This window comes from Ambystoma mexicanum, chromosome 8, assembly GCF_040938575.1.
Source record: "Ambystoma mexicanum isolate Mex_15411 chromosome 8, UKY_AmexF1_1, whole genome shotgun sequence".
Classification (NCBI taxonomy): Eukaryota; Metazoa; Chordata; class Amphibia; order Caudata; family Ambystomatidae; genus Ambystoma; species Ambystoma mexicanum.
This window is the reverse complement of record NC_090929.1, coordinates 691,914,202-691,930,926: the sequence shown is the minus strand read 5'-3', so window position 1 is coordinate 691,930,926 and position 16,725 is coordinate 691,914,202. Positions and strand designations below refer to the sequence as shown.

At 42.2% G+C, this 16,725-nt stretch overlaps 1 protein-coding gene across 1 annotated transcript in view; it reads left to right on the top strand.

The window, feature by feature from the left end:
* Window positions 1–16,725, top strand: part of WNT8B (Wnt family member 8B) — a 659,832-nt gene that overhangs the window by 12,214 nt on the left and 630,893 nt on the right. The gene's annotated exons all lie outside the window — the stretch shown is intronic.

The window sequence follows — 16,725 nt, the reverse complement described above, 5'->3', positions numbered from 1 at the left end:
ATAATTGATATCACACTTATGAATATAATGTTGATCAACAATGGGTAATCTGACACTAGCACACCTCTTTACAATCAATGAGGAGTTGGTATAGGATTACATAAGGCAGCGAAAATACTTTTATGGTTTCAAGGGAAAAGCAATGAGAAATGAAATGCAGTACAGAAATAACTTGATATGATTTTAGCAAAAGATAATATAATCACTTTTTTCTCTGGCAATTCACCCCCCCCATGCAATGTAAGAAATGGAAGGAGAGCACAGAGTCGTCAAGAATCCCAACAAAATGTACTACGAAACGCAGTTCCCCCCTAGCAAGCTTAGAGAAAAACAGGTATGATTTTAAAACACAGGCCCAAAATGCTTTGAATGTGGTGGCAATGAAGTGAAATGATGCTAAAATTGATTTTAATTCCCTGTAGAGGTTCAGGGTAATTGATAGCTAGTTTATATTAGTTCAGGCTCACTTTAGCAATGCTCTATGAGTAACTAGAAGGTTAAAACGAATTTTAGCAAAGGAAAGCAAGGAGCTGCTGATTTTTACACGTGGCTGAAATTGTGCAAAATGTCAAATCGCGGCAAATTTAATCGCGTGCATCAAGCGTAATTATGGAGGCCCTATAAGGAGTAGCAAGTCGGTTCTAGGTCCGTTGGAAAGCCTAGAATCTTAGCTTTAAGATAACAGTTAAATTTCGCTCCTAGCACAAACGGCTCCAGAGATACGGCCAATTTAGTCAAGGTAGTTTTTCGGACAGAATGACACGATTCTAGGAGGCAGTTCTAATAGGCTAAAATAGTTTGGATTACATTATTTTAACTAAGAGATTGGTTTTGCACAGTGAGTACTCACACTATATTTTTGAAATAAGCCGTCAAGGTCTGGTCAGGTTGGACGGGACTTCCGGCGGGTGGTTCTGAAGTCCCAGCTATCTGGGTCAGCTCTGCTCTCTGGGTCTGTCAAGCACCGGTTCTGCTCACACCGGTCTGGTTTGTGGTTCTCTCTGGTTCCAGATACAGCACTGCTTTCTGGATACTGCTACAGGTTCTTGCAAAAAGTTCTTGGCAAAAATTCAAACAGCTCGCCCCGCTGTTGAATAGTTTGGTTGGTTTTAAGGCCTGCTGAAGAGGATTCAGCTTGTGGATTTAGGTCTCTCTGCTACAAATTCCGGAGTTAATTTCTGCTACAGGCTCTGGAGATTGATGGATTTGAAGTCTGGATCTCTGGATGTGAAGTCTGAAGTCTCCTGGCAAAGCGTCCCGCAATAAAGTGGAAAGTGAATGTCTCTACCTGGGTTTCAATGTTCCTTTTTATGTGTTTTGAAAATGGGTGTGTGCCTGGGCCTAGCTAAGCCTGCCCCTCTCACTTGTCATTGGCCCAGTTCCTCCTCTCTCCCTTGATTGGGGAAGGAAATGTGAGTCAGAGTGATGCTGTAGGTTTTATGGTCCGAGGATCCTTCCCCTGTCAAATTGCACACAAATCTATATTTGATCCAAACACACATTTATCTATGAACCATTTTTCTAATATTATAGGTCCAGTTAACATATTTTCTGTAGTACCAAACCATCCGATCCCTGTCTTTGTACGATGTTGTGTCCACTTTTGACAGAATTCTGCCCCTTTTCATCCAGATAACGACCTTTAAACCTTTCCAGATTTGACACAACTGTACACCCCCCTTCTACACACATTCCAGTAAATTTTCATTTGTCTAGCTTAAACACAGTGTCTGCAATATCAATAAATAGCGGGGTTCTGCCTCAGAACATGGTACAGAGTCCTAACGCCTTTTAAAATGTGGACGGAAAAATCCCAAGAATAATGATATTATTTATATAATTTTGACCAGTCCGCACTATGAGTTATCTATCTTTTTAAAATTATGCCCTGGTCAAAAAGGGGTGTGGCTTCCCACATCACATGGTGGAATAACTGGTTTATCCACTTCCCCCAAGCTCAGCTTGCTAGCAGAGGCACTGCCCCTCCCAGTTTCTCCCAAGAGGAAGCCACTTGACGGCCCCCCCAATATAACATTTGCCTGAGTCCAGGACAGGACTTTGTTCAACTTCCTGCAGTCCCCAGGTGCTCCTCCCCTAACCCAATCAGAGAGGTGTCATCTACTTTTGGCAGTGGCAGCAGGATGCAGCTAGGCCTGGGAAGAGTGGCTGAGCAGGTTTCTCCTGTCGGGGGTAGTTGTCAGGCAGAATTCAGCTAAATGTCACTTTAGTTCCCAGTTTAAATCAAACTTACAATTTTTACACATGCAGCTAGAATGCTGATTCTAAGTTCAAAACCATGACATTTAACAGTTGCAACTATGTGACACTCAAAAGTAGGTCACTCATTTAATTTAAACATTTCGATTTTAGTGTTTTAAATCCAATTTCAATTAAGCTGCTGACATCCACAGCTCAGCCAGTTTTGTTCTAAAAATTGTTTTGGGCTCTTCATCTTCCCAGATTTTGTATGCACACAACACTTCATTCTGCCAGATGTCTGCTGGTGTTCAGTAAGATATTTGAATATCCTGCAATGTTCGAAATAGGCACTTTGAGCTTGCATTCAGGAAAACAAAGGTGATTTTAAGGCGCTTTTGGTCTAACAACACTGTTATTTTTCCTTTGACACCACCTTTCACCCCTGGCGCTTCCGGTCCATCATGCTGGCACTGGTGGGTGGCAGGTTAGACAACCATTTTGGTGTGCGCACAACCGCGCGGTTTTCCTGGTTCTGGGATGGAATGATGGGCGGCGACAGCTCATCCCCACATCCACCCAGTCTATTGATTTAGTTTTGTTCTGGGATAGAATGATGGGCGGCGACAGCTCATCCCCACATCTACCCCGTCTAATAATTCAACATGGGTCAAAACCCTTGACACTGCCCCATGAAAGTGCCTCAAAGGGTGCGCTACAGTGTCAATTCTGGGGTCGGAGGGTGAATTAGGGAACCTTTAAAGAGTTGCAGATGTGTTAGATGCAGGCGAGGCAACACAAATATTAGCAATTAGCCATCTATTGCACAGCGTATCAATGTCTGAATGCGATTGCGATGTACAGCATCTTAGTGAGTGTATAGGTGTACATTGACTATTTTCTGGCAGTTCACTGAGGGATGAACTGTCACCCGGACAGGTTGGGAATTTGGGATTGGTCAGGTACCTGATCAGGTGCAAGATTCAATCTAGCGGGATAATAGAACAGTAAAATATCTTGCGGAGTTTCTTTCGGTGTGTCTACTCCTTGAAGTGCAAGATAAAGTCTACTGCAAACTTTTCCGTTTTTAAGAGTGACTACATTTCTTAATTTTGCTTTCACTTCTTTTAATTGCTCTTGGAGTTTCTCTTGTATGTCTCTCAGAAAACTGGTCTTGTACTTGGAATGCCTTATAGTGACTTCCACGTGCCTGTCAAAGGAGGAATCCCACTGCTTCTGGTGACATTTGGATCCCCAGATTTCTAGAGTTCCTCTTGAACAGTCAAGATCAATTGTACCTTCCTTTAGAAATTGCTTCATGGGATCTATGTGAATCGACCAAATATTACAATTTATCCAGAAATGTGCCAGTATTGGGCAAATAGTTTGTGTACACAAAATGAGCTATACTTCCCTAAGGGGGAAATTGAACTTGCTTAGATTTACCCATTCCCGTTCTTGTAGAGGTAAAACACGTATTAACTTTAAAGAAATCCATGTTGCTCTTTTTCAATGCCACGCTCTATTATGCACTCATGATTGACTGCTCAGTAACCAAGCACAACAGAGTAGTGCTGTGATGCAGCTCAGCCCCCATTAACATCAACCTTTCAATAACTAGGATACATAGCCTATGCAGTAAATTCAAGATATACCTTTTCCACCTTTTTTTTAGCATCAGCTGTGGTCCAGAGACTGCGTATGGAAAATACAAGAGTTACACACACACAGACAGGGGTGAACTAGGAGGTGAGCCCAATCAGGTGACATTGCTAGGATAGGAACAATAGAAACAGAAGTCTTCACCAAAGCCATGCTTGCCTCAGCAACAGGTCTATGGCTGCACAAATGGGTCAGGATAGAAGCAGGTGGAAGGACAGATAAACCATTGCACTTTCTCACTTTTCGGCACCTGCCACTGCCCTATATGACAACCTTTTCACCACTATAATGTCTTTTGGGACTTGCAGGAGTCTTGAATAATATACAGACCTATGTATTTTACATTAATTCAATATTTCCTAAAAAAAAAAAACACTCACTTCCTACACTGAGGATATACCCCTTATATCCCTTAAACGTCATGCATCGATACAAGTCCTTCTACCTTTGAAAGCCAGATGTCCCTTGACTAAACCTCATTTTTAAGAGCACTCTATTAACAGATCCAGAATAACATTTAAAATAGGCAAACATGATCAACAAAACAAAGAACAATTAAATATTACATATTCACTAAACAATCCTCTGAATAAAAGCAGCTCTTTCTTTAGTTGGCAGAAAGGCTCCCTGACTCACTGGTGCGCCCCTCAGCAAGATCCACCTCAAGACTAGGCATCTTACCTTTTTCCATGGGTTTGGGGCACCCTTTCAGCCACTGGATCCAAGGTGAAAGACAAAAAAGTTTGTAGAGGAACTGGACTCGACTCTTGGCTGAAGTTAGTTTGGTAAATCTTTAATAGCAGTACTGTGGTTAAATACAGAAATGGGCAGTACATGATCTTCAAGCAACCCCCGAAACTGTATCGTCCCACCCCATACAACAACTTATATAGGTTTTTCATGAAGTGTGAAGCAAAGTGTTTGTCGTTGGAGACATCGAGCTGAACTCCTGCCTGCTCGTGAACAAATTGCCTTGCTGTTCACTTCAACTGTGCTTTTATCTGCTGGAAATATTTTATTGCTGCTTGCTCTTTAAGGAGGAGAGCCTGCCCATATATGCTTGGACCTGTGTGAATCACGTGTGCAAAGTGTGAAGCAAACTGTTTGGTGTTCGAGACATCTGAGCTGAACTCCTGCCTGCCTGTGAACAAATGACCTTGCTGTTTACTTCAATTGTGCTTTTATCCAATGGAAATATTTTATTGCTGCTTGCCCTTTAAGGAGGAGAGCCTGCCAATTTATTCTTGGATCCGTGCAAAGAGTGAAGCAAAGTGTTAGGAGTTCAGCTCGGATGTCTCCAACACCAGCCTGCCTGTGAACAAATTACCTTGCTGTTCACTTCAACTGTGCTTTTATCTGCTGGAAATATTTTATTGATGCTTGCCCTTTAAGGAGGAGAGCCTGTCCGTATATTCTTGGACCCCCGCGAAGCGTGTGCGTGAAATGTGAAGCAAAGTGTTTCGTGTTGGAGACATCCGAGCTGAACTCCTGCCTGTGAACAAATTACCTTGCTGTTTACTTCAACTGTGCTTTTATCTGATGGAAATATTTTATTGCTGCTTGCCCTTTAAGGAGGAGAGTCTGCCCATATATTCTTGATCCCGCGCAAAGCGCGTGCGCGAAGTGTGCAGCACAGTGTTTGGTGTTCGGTACACGGAAACGGAAGCAGCACTCCTAATTTTCATGATTGGTGTCTTTGCAGTTCCTTTTAAGTCCTATTCAAATTTTACAATATTAACTAGTCCGAAAAAAGGTGCGAACTGACGATCGAATTTGATTATCTTGTGACTAATTTTCCTACTATCACATTAGCCAAGCTTGATACTCTAGACAGCGGGTGTCTGTGGGCACAAGCCTTTGAGCCGACTGTCTTATTTTAACACCAATGCTGAAAAGGTGCCTTTCTGCACTGATGGACCTGCATAAGTAAACAAACGGCTAGTGACTGTGGCCTGACACTTTTTGAGCTGATCCATGCTTGAAACTGACGTTGAACGTGCCTCAATTATTGTGCTCTGCAATGTGTGTAGTACTATTGAGTAAATAGGCGGTTGCTGACTGCTGGCTGAAGCCTTTGAGCTGACCATTTGCTTGAATGGATTTTTACTATGGTGCGCTAAGCCTGTGACTGTGGGCTGAGACCTGTGAGCCGACTGTTTGTCTGAATAGAAGTCCACGGGCCTCATTATACGGTTGCTGTTCCGGAAACAAGGGTACCGGTAAGCTCACCGGCACCCTTGTTTCCGGACCGACAAACTACAAGTCTGCCTGTCAGAGCTGCTGTGCCTGATAGGTCTGACCCTGCCGGGCGCAGTGGCCACAGTAGGCATACTTGTCACGGGAGCACCAGTACCATGGTTAACAGTTCTGGTGCTCCCGTGTCCCCACTCCGAGAGAGTCCCATAGGAATATATGGGGATGGGGGTTAGCAAAACTACCAGCGCCTGACTTCCCGGCCACCGGATCTGTAGTAGTCCGGTGGCGCAGGGAAGTCAAGCAATGATCATTTTTTAGGGGTCCGGCGGCAACCCGCTAGTAGCACTGGCTGGGTTACCGCCGGACCCGTAATGAGGCCCAATTCGTTTGAATTTATCTGCAATACCCCGCGTTAAGCTGTGTTATTAAATGAACGACTGGTGACTGCGGGCTGAGGCGTTTCAGCTGACCGATTTATTGCGAACCCGAACTTGTTTTCATTATCTTGCTGTTTGGAGTGTGTGGAGCTGCCTAACATACAGCTAATTATATTATGAGCTATTCATAAACCCTAAAAACAGTGATGCCGACAAAACAAAGATGTCTTTGACAGCGGCCACATCAACAAACTCCCCCGGGGAACCATGATCAATGACACTCTACATTCCAATACTGAAAAACGCAGACGAGCAAAATTGTTAACAACTGATATCAGAAATGTCTGTATCCAGGATACTGAAAAGAGGAGCGGCGAGAGGAATGCATCCCAAGTGAAACCTCAAGTGCAGAGTGGTTCAGAAGGTCATTTATTATTAATGGACTTTAGTGATATCTCAGACACTTTGATAACGGATGCTTTGTCATACCTGGAACAACACCCCATTGTTCTAGAAACACAAGGTGAATTTAGCAATCCTCCACCAGTAAATGTGTGCGTCGCAGGAGATTTATAACAAAAGCCTACAATCACTCCTGCAAGCACTTGAGTAATTACTTCTAATTCGAACATTGTTGTGGCTCAAATTCATACAACGTAACAGACCATTAGCGATTGTAAACTGCACGAGGTGAATGCCAGAACTGATGCTTTATCTCCTACAGCTATGTCTGCTACTGCATCACCTGAAGCACTTAATCAAACAATTGGAGGAAGGGAAGAAAAGCAAACAGCTCTTCTTGATAATGTTCTCACTGAGCAATCTGCTGCAGAAGTAGTTCTAGTTCCATACACACAAATTCTGAATTCACAGAGCCCGGCTCCCCCACTCAGCCACCTTGATTTATCTCATTCACCCATACTATGTGGGTTTTCTCTAGACTCCTCAACATGTTCATTAGCCTCTTATGTGAATCCAACTCCACGGAGGATAAAGAAATATAATAAGGAGCCAGCCACTTTAGTAGAAGTTACTTTGATAGCTATGAATACTGCCCTGATGTCGTTGGCTAAATTATACGAGATGTTAGATAACAAACTGACCTTTCAAACAGAAATTATAACTAAACTATATGAGCACTGGTTGGATAAAAGTTTCTTTAAGACCGCTGGGGTACCATTAATTGGAAATGAATTGTATAATAGCCCTATACGAACAAGTGCGTGTTTACCTTCTCCACCCTTGGTAAAATCCCCACCTAAGAGTTTAACATCTTGCATTTTAATTGATGAAGTCGCACTTGTGCCAACATTGAGCGAACAGACAACCAATTAAGTCCAGGAAACAGAGCTCTAATCTATGGAATTAACTTTGAAGGTTGAAAAACCTACCTCTGAAATTTTGAAGACCAAAACTGAAATAAGAATGTAAAGCCTATTTGTGAGAAACAAAAGTCTAAGAATCAATTAACTTTGCCTAAGGACTCCCAACTAGGCTCATGAAAACGTATACGAATTCTAACAACACCAGATAAATTGAGATTTCATTCAAACGTAAGAACGATGAAAAAAGTTAAGAAAGTAGTACGATTAAAACGATGCGTTAAAAGAGCTATGCCTATTGCAGAAGACTCACAAGCAGAGGCAGAACATGAGGTTTCTGCCCCTCTGAAGGATCTGATTGAAGCAGCCAAGCGAATGGAACAGTTGGCTGCTGTCAACATGGAACCTGTGCAGATCCAAAACCTTGACACCACCCAACCTAAGATCCAATATCGATTTAATAATGAAGATAATGGGATGAACACCCTCAAATTGTGGCAAAATAAATCAAATTTTACAACACTTCAGCAGAGAAGGAAAGAAATAGAAAGCAACTGTATAGCATTGGTTACGCATCAGATACCCCACACAGAATCTTTAAATACCTGTCTAACTAACAATATTCAAACTACTGCGGCTAGCTTAAACGCTGGCAATAACAAAAGGCAATCACGCTTAGTGGGACAACAGCAGATGACTGAGAATCCTATAATAAGAATGAATACAGCAATTACCATAAATAAAACGATCACACGCTTATTCTACAATGTAGACCTAATCCATGCCCATAATACGTGCTAAATAGATCTAGCATTCTTAACATGCTTAGTGATGTTCACATTTTGGAAGATATACAATCTAGTGATATAATTCAAGTTTAGTTTGTAGAAGGAAATAATACTGGTTTAGTGAAATTATGGATCCAATCTGGTGTAATCAGGAATATGCTTTGGCAAGCGAGAACATAATTATATCAGATAGGTTTTATCCTAATGAAAGACTACACTAAGAACCAGGCAAGCGAGATAAGGGGAATTGAACCAAAGTACCAATATGAAAATGCTCAAAAGGAAAATCACTTCTTAGAAACAGAAAGCAACCATATTCCCTTGCTAACATTTACTTGCACCCATGGGACATTCAGAGAATCTTGGCAAGTCAAATTAATGACTGCACAACCATGGACGAAGATGATCGTCAAACAAAATCTAGGTATTCAGAGATTACAATCCAAATGAAATGACCCTCAAGTGTATACTCAATCCTCCTGGAACACTACAGGATTTAAACATCTTCTATTTAATAAAACTGACAAATTTACATTTTTTGATATTATCATGTTACAAGAAACTTGGCTCTTGGAAACCCCAGTGTGGGAAGGTCCCATCCTATCGCTACTGCCCGCCACTAGAGAAACAATGGGCTGCCCCGCAGCCGGCCTCTTGTTGGCTGTGAAATCTAAGTTGCACTTTACTTAAGAGTCATGGGCATCACCCAATCCATTCACTCATCTGGTTAAGCTGAAAACACCCTTTGGTGATATGGCTGTGCTCAATATATATTGGAACCACGGAGGCATAGCTGACCATTTGTTTTTTATGGGAGCTACTGAAATGTTGGATTTAATCAGTGGGATACTGTCTATTATGCACGTAATAATTGCAGGCGACTTGAATATCAACTGCATCCAAACTAATAAAGCAAATTTTACTGATGCCGCCAAACAATGGCTGGCATTAATGTAGGAGAGACAGTTCCTAATGATCTACGGGACACTGAAAGGGGATATCCCTCCAAAAGCAACTTGGAAAAGAGGGAATTTAGGCACCACCATTGATCATATTTTTGTTCAACAAAATACTTAGAACTTAATTGAAAATTTTGAGGTCCAAAACAAATCTAAAAGCGATTATGATCTATTATCTCACTTGGAAATGGCACACATAGTTAGATGATACATAATATTATCCAGCTAGATTGATTCTTTCGGGTGGGAGGAATAGATTTAGGTGGACAGACTCATGATTAGCACATTTTAACACCCACATATTGAATCAGAATCTAAATTCCAATCTGGCATATTTGGAAGGTAGATATGTTGCTATCATAAGTTTATTTAAATTACAACCATCGTTTAATTCAAAGCCATGCTTTAAGCACAAACATGTTATTGACATTGAACTAAGTAATTTAAAAAAACGCAACTACAGAAAAAAATGAGAGCAGTTGCCCATTTCGAAATGGCTGTAAGATTGCCTTTAATTTGTAAACTTAAGACACATTATCGCAACTGGTGCAAATCTCACCAGGACCTTATGTTACAGAAAGATGGCGGGCACATGCTCAATATTATCGCATCTAAGAATAGCAGCCACATTTGGGCAACACTAAACGGAGCTTGTCATGATAATAAACTGCTGTTCCAAATCAATGCTGTTCAGGAAATAACCTGGAATCAGTATTATGAAGAGCTCTATGGTACCACTACTAAAAACCTTGATACAGTTTCTGGGTTGCGGAACAGAGAAGAAACACTTATTTTTGATAGAGATGACATTTTCCTCCAAATAGCTAAACTGAGTGGTTCTAGAGCCCCTGGACCAGATGGCCTTGCATATCTAAAGTTAAAGGAGCATTCTGATGCCTAGGCTGATATTCTATTCAATCTATTTTCCAATGTACTACAAAATAGGAAAATTCCACCCACATGGAAAAAATCTGTAATCAATCTAATCTTCAAAAAAGGTGACCGTAAACTTCCTCAGAATTACCGGCCTGTAGCATTACTGGATGTCCCAGGGAAAATATTTGCCTGGTTGTTGTTGAGAGACTTCACGAACTGGGTATCTAAGAATCAATTTATGGATAATTTTCAGACAGGCTTTGTTCCTGGTGTAATGACCTCTTTTAACTTCCTAGCATTTTCGCTAATTAAATACAGAGAGCAGTACACAGGAGAAACAATATATATGGCTTTCATTGATTTCAAAACTGCTTTTGATTCTATTTCAACAGAACTATTGTTTGATAAACTTGAAAAAGCAAAATGATCCACTTATATTCAAGCTCTCATTGCACAATTGTATTCGAATACTATGATTCAAGTGCAATTTACCCAAGAAGGCCAACTCTCTTGACCAATCTTGACATAGAAAGGTCTGAAACAGGGCTGCAGCCCTATTTAATTTCTTTACAGTTGATATTGGTAAATTCCTCAAGGCTGTGTGTTCAAACTCCCCTAATTTAGGCTCATTTCTACTATTGTGGCTCCTATATGCTGACGATTTAGTCTTGTTGTCGAAAACTCCGAAAGGCTTGCAAAATCTCCTATATGCCCTGGAAAACAACGCTCTTGAGAGCAACCTAGCCATAAATCTGGAAAAAAATAAAATTCTAATTTGCGGAGGCAATAAATATAAAAGAAAGTGTAGCTTTAAGTGGAAGCTCCATGAAACTGCTGTTGAGGTAGTCAACAAGATCTCTATCTTGGGTTAAACACAAATAAAAACTTAGCAGATCTTCCATATCGTCTCAAATTAAGAGCAAAAATACAAACAGCTGTGACACAGACCAGATTAATGCTTGAAAAATATGGAAAATATTCCTATAAGCTTGTATTAATTTACTACAAACAAAAAGTGATACCGGTTGGAACGTAGAGTGCAAAATCCAGAATTTACAATGAAATGAAATACTGGACCAAACTTGAAGGCTTATTTTGGAAAAAAGTTCTAGCGCTGCCATCCAGTGAACCTATGGAGAACATAAGGCATGAACTTGGTCTATTTTCGCTTAACAGCATTGTCATTTGGTAAAATTCTAACACTATATTTAAAATGCTTGTTGGCACCTCGCTCGGAGACCCAGCTATCTACTATAGCCATGCTAACGACTTCTAACACTGATAACTCACTAATGCCTTGAATATGCTTAGCAAAGGAGAACATGAAGGCTGCAGACACCACACCAGACTGGTGGATGAATAAACCAACAAAAGCAAAAACCAAATTGTGGTGGTACGGCTGGCGGATGATGTGGCAATAGTCCCAAAAATATCAGTTTTAAAAATGGAAATGTTGTCTTAAAACCCCTGAACAAACCAGAATTATACCTGACAAAATGTCCTGCTCCTAAAAACAGATCAATGTTTCTTCAATTTAGGTTAAACCTATGGCCCACTAAGAATTAGCTAGGAGCCAGGACAAATTCAAATGTAGCTGATAGAGCAGGTTGTCAAGCATACACAGTTCTGAACCAGAAAGGATAAAGCATATCTTAATCTATTGTCCAGACCTTTTAGATTTGAGAAAACTGCACTTTCAACCTCTGTTTAATGATTCAAAAACTTTAACACCTGAGAAACTATGGGTTTTAATTACTAATTTTAGGCTTAGTATGAATTTGACCGAGTCTGTCATGATAAATTGACTAACATGACTCACACGAAATGTCATGTTCCTTTCATTGCCTTTTTCTGCTGTACATATTTCTATTGTCTTTTTTTGTATATATTATTAGCATGGTCGTTTTTGTAATGTATTTAATGTATCACTCAAGATGTCATTCTGTTTTTTAAATATGTAAATGAAATTTCTTTAATATACATTGTGTTGCATTGAAAGATTGAAACGACTTAAACCAATTAAAAAAAAGGTTTTTCAGTACACCGACTCCAATATAACTAAAAGAAGATTTTATAACTTCAATAGGAAGGATTTCATTCCTTCCATCTAGTATAAAACACCTCAACGAGGAGACGGGCAAGCCTTGGTCTTCCAAAGTCATTACTGCTTCCATCAAGAGATATCAATGCAAATGTGGATACATCATTAAGTTAAGGAACAGTCTTTCTTATCACTAGTCGTTTAAAGCTGTTTCGCTTGACACATAAACATCCTCCTATTAAGCTGAGCGAGGCTACAAAAACCTGTGCTTAGGCCGCAGAAATCTAGCCTGCAAGTAAAATACTGCTTCAGTGTGCCAAGTCTAGACTCTCAATTCTGATAGCAAGTATATATGATTCAAAATTGAGTCTCTCTAACTATACCAGGCCTATTCACGGAATGCAAAACCTGGTTTTATTAAATCACTGATGTTTTTCTCATTTTTTATTTGAATTCACTTACAGTCACATTTCAGTATACCTTATTTTAAACCCTCATTACAAACAAATGTATGTTAACTTCACAGGCTTATAGGTGGTGCCTTCAAGGCCACCTAATAGCAGGAACTAGCAATTAGGCAATGACAGAGCATAAAGAGTTCATTAATCAAATTACATTTTGTTGCATGCAAAAAGCAATGCTGCAGTATATTTACAGGATTAATGACTCTGCATTTCTTGGCAAAGATATGGTCAGATCCACTGTATGTCCTTGCAGCGTTCCACCTATTACCTTTATTCTTTGTGCAGGGTTAGTGCCTCAAATGTAGGCTTAATGATCTTGTGCTCAGGTGATCATGCGATTCAGCCCCATTCATTAATGTCTATCGCAATGTCCCTGTCATGGCTCAGGGTCCTCAACCCAACCATCTCCTCCTTGACAGGTGCCTGCCAGCAATCTCTCATCAACTTCCCTCCTGTACCTACTAATACTCCTTCCCCTCCCTCCCTGTCCCTCTTCCACCTCCTCCGACTGGTTAACCATGCCCCTGCACCCCTCCTCAGAAAACAGAGACCTGTTTCAACTAGCCACACTTAATGCTCGCGCTGCTATCAAACACTCTGCTGACATCTGCCTCCTCCTTGAAGACATTGACCTCGATATCCTCGCTCTTACCCAGACATGGGTCATTATCAGCTCAGTCACTGCATTTGTCTCTCTTCTCCCTGATTGTTGCAAGATCATTTCCAAGCCTCACCCTAACTGTTCTGGTGGTGGGGCTGCACTCATCTTCCCTGAGTGGGTGTCTTCTTCCCTCGTACCCACCCAGCCATACTCCTCCTTAGAGAGCTTGGTCTGCAAGCTGGTCATCTCTCCTACCTCATCTCTCATCCCCTGGCCTCTCAACCTCCCTCAGCTTTTGTCTCCTCCTTCTCTTCCATCACATCGGACGAGATCTCTAGTGTTGTCTGCTCTATAAAGGTCTCCTCCAAATAGGTCTCCCCCTGTTCTTCCAGAACTATACTATTATCGGCTCCCGTGCCCCTGCACTTGCTGATTTCTGCAATCACTCTCTTGCTACTGGGTCTTTCCCCCCTTCCATGATGTACTCTCTTGTGCGCCCCCTCCTGAAAAAGCCTTCCGCCGACCACTCGTCCGGCTAACTACCGCCCCATCTCTATCACTCCCTTCCTGGGGAAACTCCTGGAGAAGCTGGTCTTCTCCCAACTGGCCCAGCATACTGAGCTCATTGGCTGCCTACACGATCATCAATCTGGATTCCAACCATCCAAGTGCACGGATACTGCTCTTCTGAACCCCCGTGAAGAACTGCTTGCATCTCTTGACAGTAATTCTCCTGCTGTACTCATTCTGCATGATCTTTCCTCTGCATTTGATGTGGTAAAGCACTCAATCCTCATAAAATGTCTCCATGATAGCCTTGGTATCTTTGAGTGGGCACTGGAATGGCTGACCTCCTTCCTCACTGACCGCCCCTCCCAGGTCATTCTGGGCTCTTTCTCCTCTCCTACCTCTAACTCCACTTGTGGCATTCCCTAGGTCTCTAACCTCTCACTCTGGCGCTTTAATGTCTATCCTGCTCCACTTGCCACCTTATCTCCACATACTCCCCTCACTTCCAGTGCTATGCAGATGACACCCAACTCTTCATCAAACTGCCCTCTGATGCTCTTCCTACTTCCTCTAACATTCATGACTGCCTATCTGCTATCCAGTACTTGTGTGCATCCAATGATCTCTGCCTTAATGTCAGCAAGACTGAGATCCTTCCTATTGGGACTCCCACTCCCTCCTTCTTCCCTTCTCTCTGGCCACCCTCTATGGGCTCTCCCCTTTTCCTGCAACTGAAGCCAGGAAACTTGGAGTAATCTTCGACTCCTCTCTCTCTCTTTGCTCCCTCACATCTTGGACCCTGCCAAGAGGGCCTATTTTCAACTCCACCTCCTCATTGGTATCCTTCCCTTCCTCACTTTTGCCCGGACGGTCAATGTCTCTAGAGTCCAACTCTCTAGGCTGGACTGCTGCAACAGCCTCTTCCTTAATCTACCCTCTTCTTCTCTCCGCCTCCTCCAGCTTTTCCAGAATAGGGCTACAAGACTTATCCTTGGCCTCAAGCCTAGGGAACGTATCTCTGAAGCCCTAGAATCCCTCCACTAGTTCCCGGTTGCTGAAAGGATAAAATGCCATCCCTCTGCATCATCCATAAGGCTGTCTGCTGCCGAGGACCAATCTATCTACAACTCGCTCTCACCAAATACCTTCCTTCCAGATCTTTGCGATCCTCTGCTCCAACTCTCTGCATGTCAGGTGCTTTTCTAAGCAGCAAGCTGGTGGCAGTTCTCTCTCTTTGTCTGGCTCCCTCCTTTGGAACAGCCTCCCACTTCCTCTCAGTCTTGAGCTGGATCTCCTTAGATTCCGGTGGCTTCTCAAGACTTTCCTTTTCACCTCCTCCTTCCCCCTCTCACTCCCTTTCTAATACCCCACAGTCACTAAGATTGGTGGCCTGGGACCTTATGTGTCCTTCTGGGTCCCGGCCTTCCGCCCAATCACCCTCAGCCTTCCAACCCATCCCAGCACTTGCCTTTGGGCACCCACTGGCTTGTGCTCTCACAGGCCTGGATTTACTATTGGCAGGCAATCAGCCTGTACCAAGCGATCTCTGCTAGGCACTTACTGCTGCACATAACTGACTCCTTGGCACTTCCTTCTGTAGATTTCCTAACACTTACCCCTTCCCTATCTCTTCTCTCTTTCCTTTCTTTCCTCGCACTTGCACGTTCTGAATTCTCACAAGGCCTAGTAGGACCGCCCCTCTCCTGTTCATCAGTATTTTCTACTTTCCTCTGTTCCCATGTTCCCTCCCTTTTGCCTTGTGGGCGCTTTGAAACACAATTTCTTAATATATAAGCGCCTTACAAATGCACAGTAAATACATTAAAAAAATAAAAATTCCTGAGCCACTCGTGCTAGGACACTGCTTCAGATAAAGTGACCCATTCACAAATGTACACCATTATGCAGTAACTTGTGTCTTCATAAGCTTGTATTTTGCATTTGTATTTATTGAGGTGTAAATGGTCGCACAAGTAGAAGACTTTTGAAAGATTAGTGAACTTTGGTCGATGATTTCCGGAAACAGTTGATGATGGGGGTTATTATTTACCAAGAAATTGCAGCATACATAGTGATGGTGGAGACAATGGTTTTAAGAGGATGGGGTAAAGATTTGTGAAATGTAGGTACCCCATCACAGTGTAAGAGATAAGGTTTCAGGCTAGATTTGAATTAGTGAGTTAGAATTTGAGTTGGTGTTGTTTTTGATGTCTGTGTGTTAGGGATTTCCATTGGAGGGAAGCAAGGAGGGAGAAGGATTGGAAAGGAAAGGATATATGATGCAGATGAGAGATTGAAGGATTGAGGTGGTGGAGATCCAAAGATTTAAGGAGGAGATCAATGGGAGATAGAGGCAGCCTGGTAATGGTGGGCGGGTGAAGGGTGAGATCAATGAATTGATTTAAAGACAAGTAGTGGACACCTGCAAAGGGACTGGTGATGCATAGAAAACCAGCCAGCATAGAGGCAGTATGCAGACGGGGGAGAGGAGATGGGGAGTTTAAAGGGTGAGTGTGGCGAATTCAATCACAATGAGAACATTCATATAAACGAAAGCCCAAGAGGAGGTTCCTGCAGTAAAGAAGATGACTAAGGACCTGGGAGGAGATGAGAGATTTTTCTGAGATGGTAGGTTAGGAGGGGGCACCTCTTTCTGAGGTGTGGCGGGTTGATCCTAGCAGATCCTAGAAGACGTCTGAGAGGGAAGCTCGGCTATGAAGGAGGATCTCACTT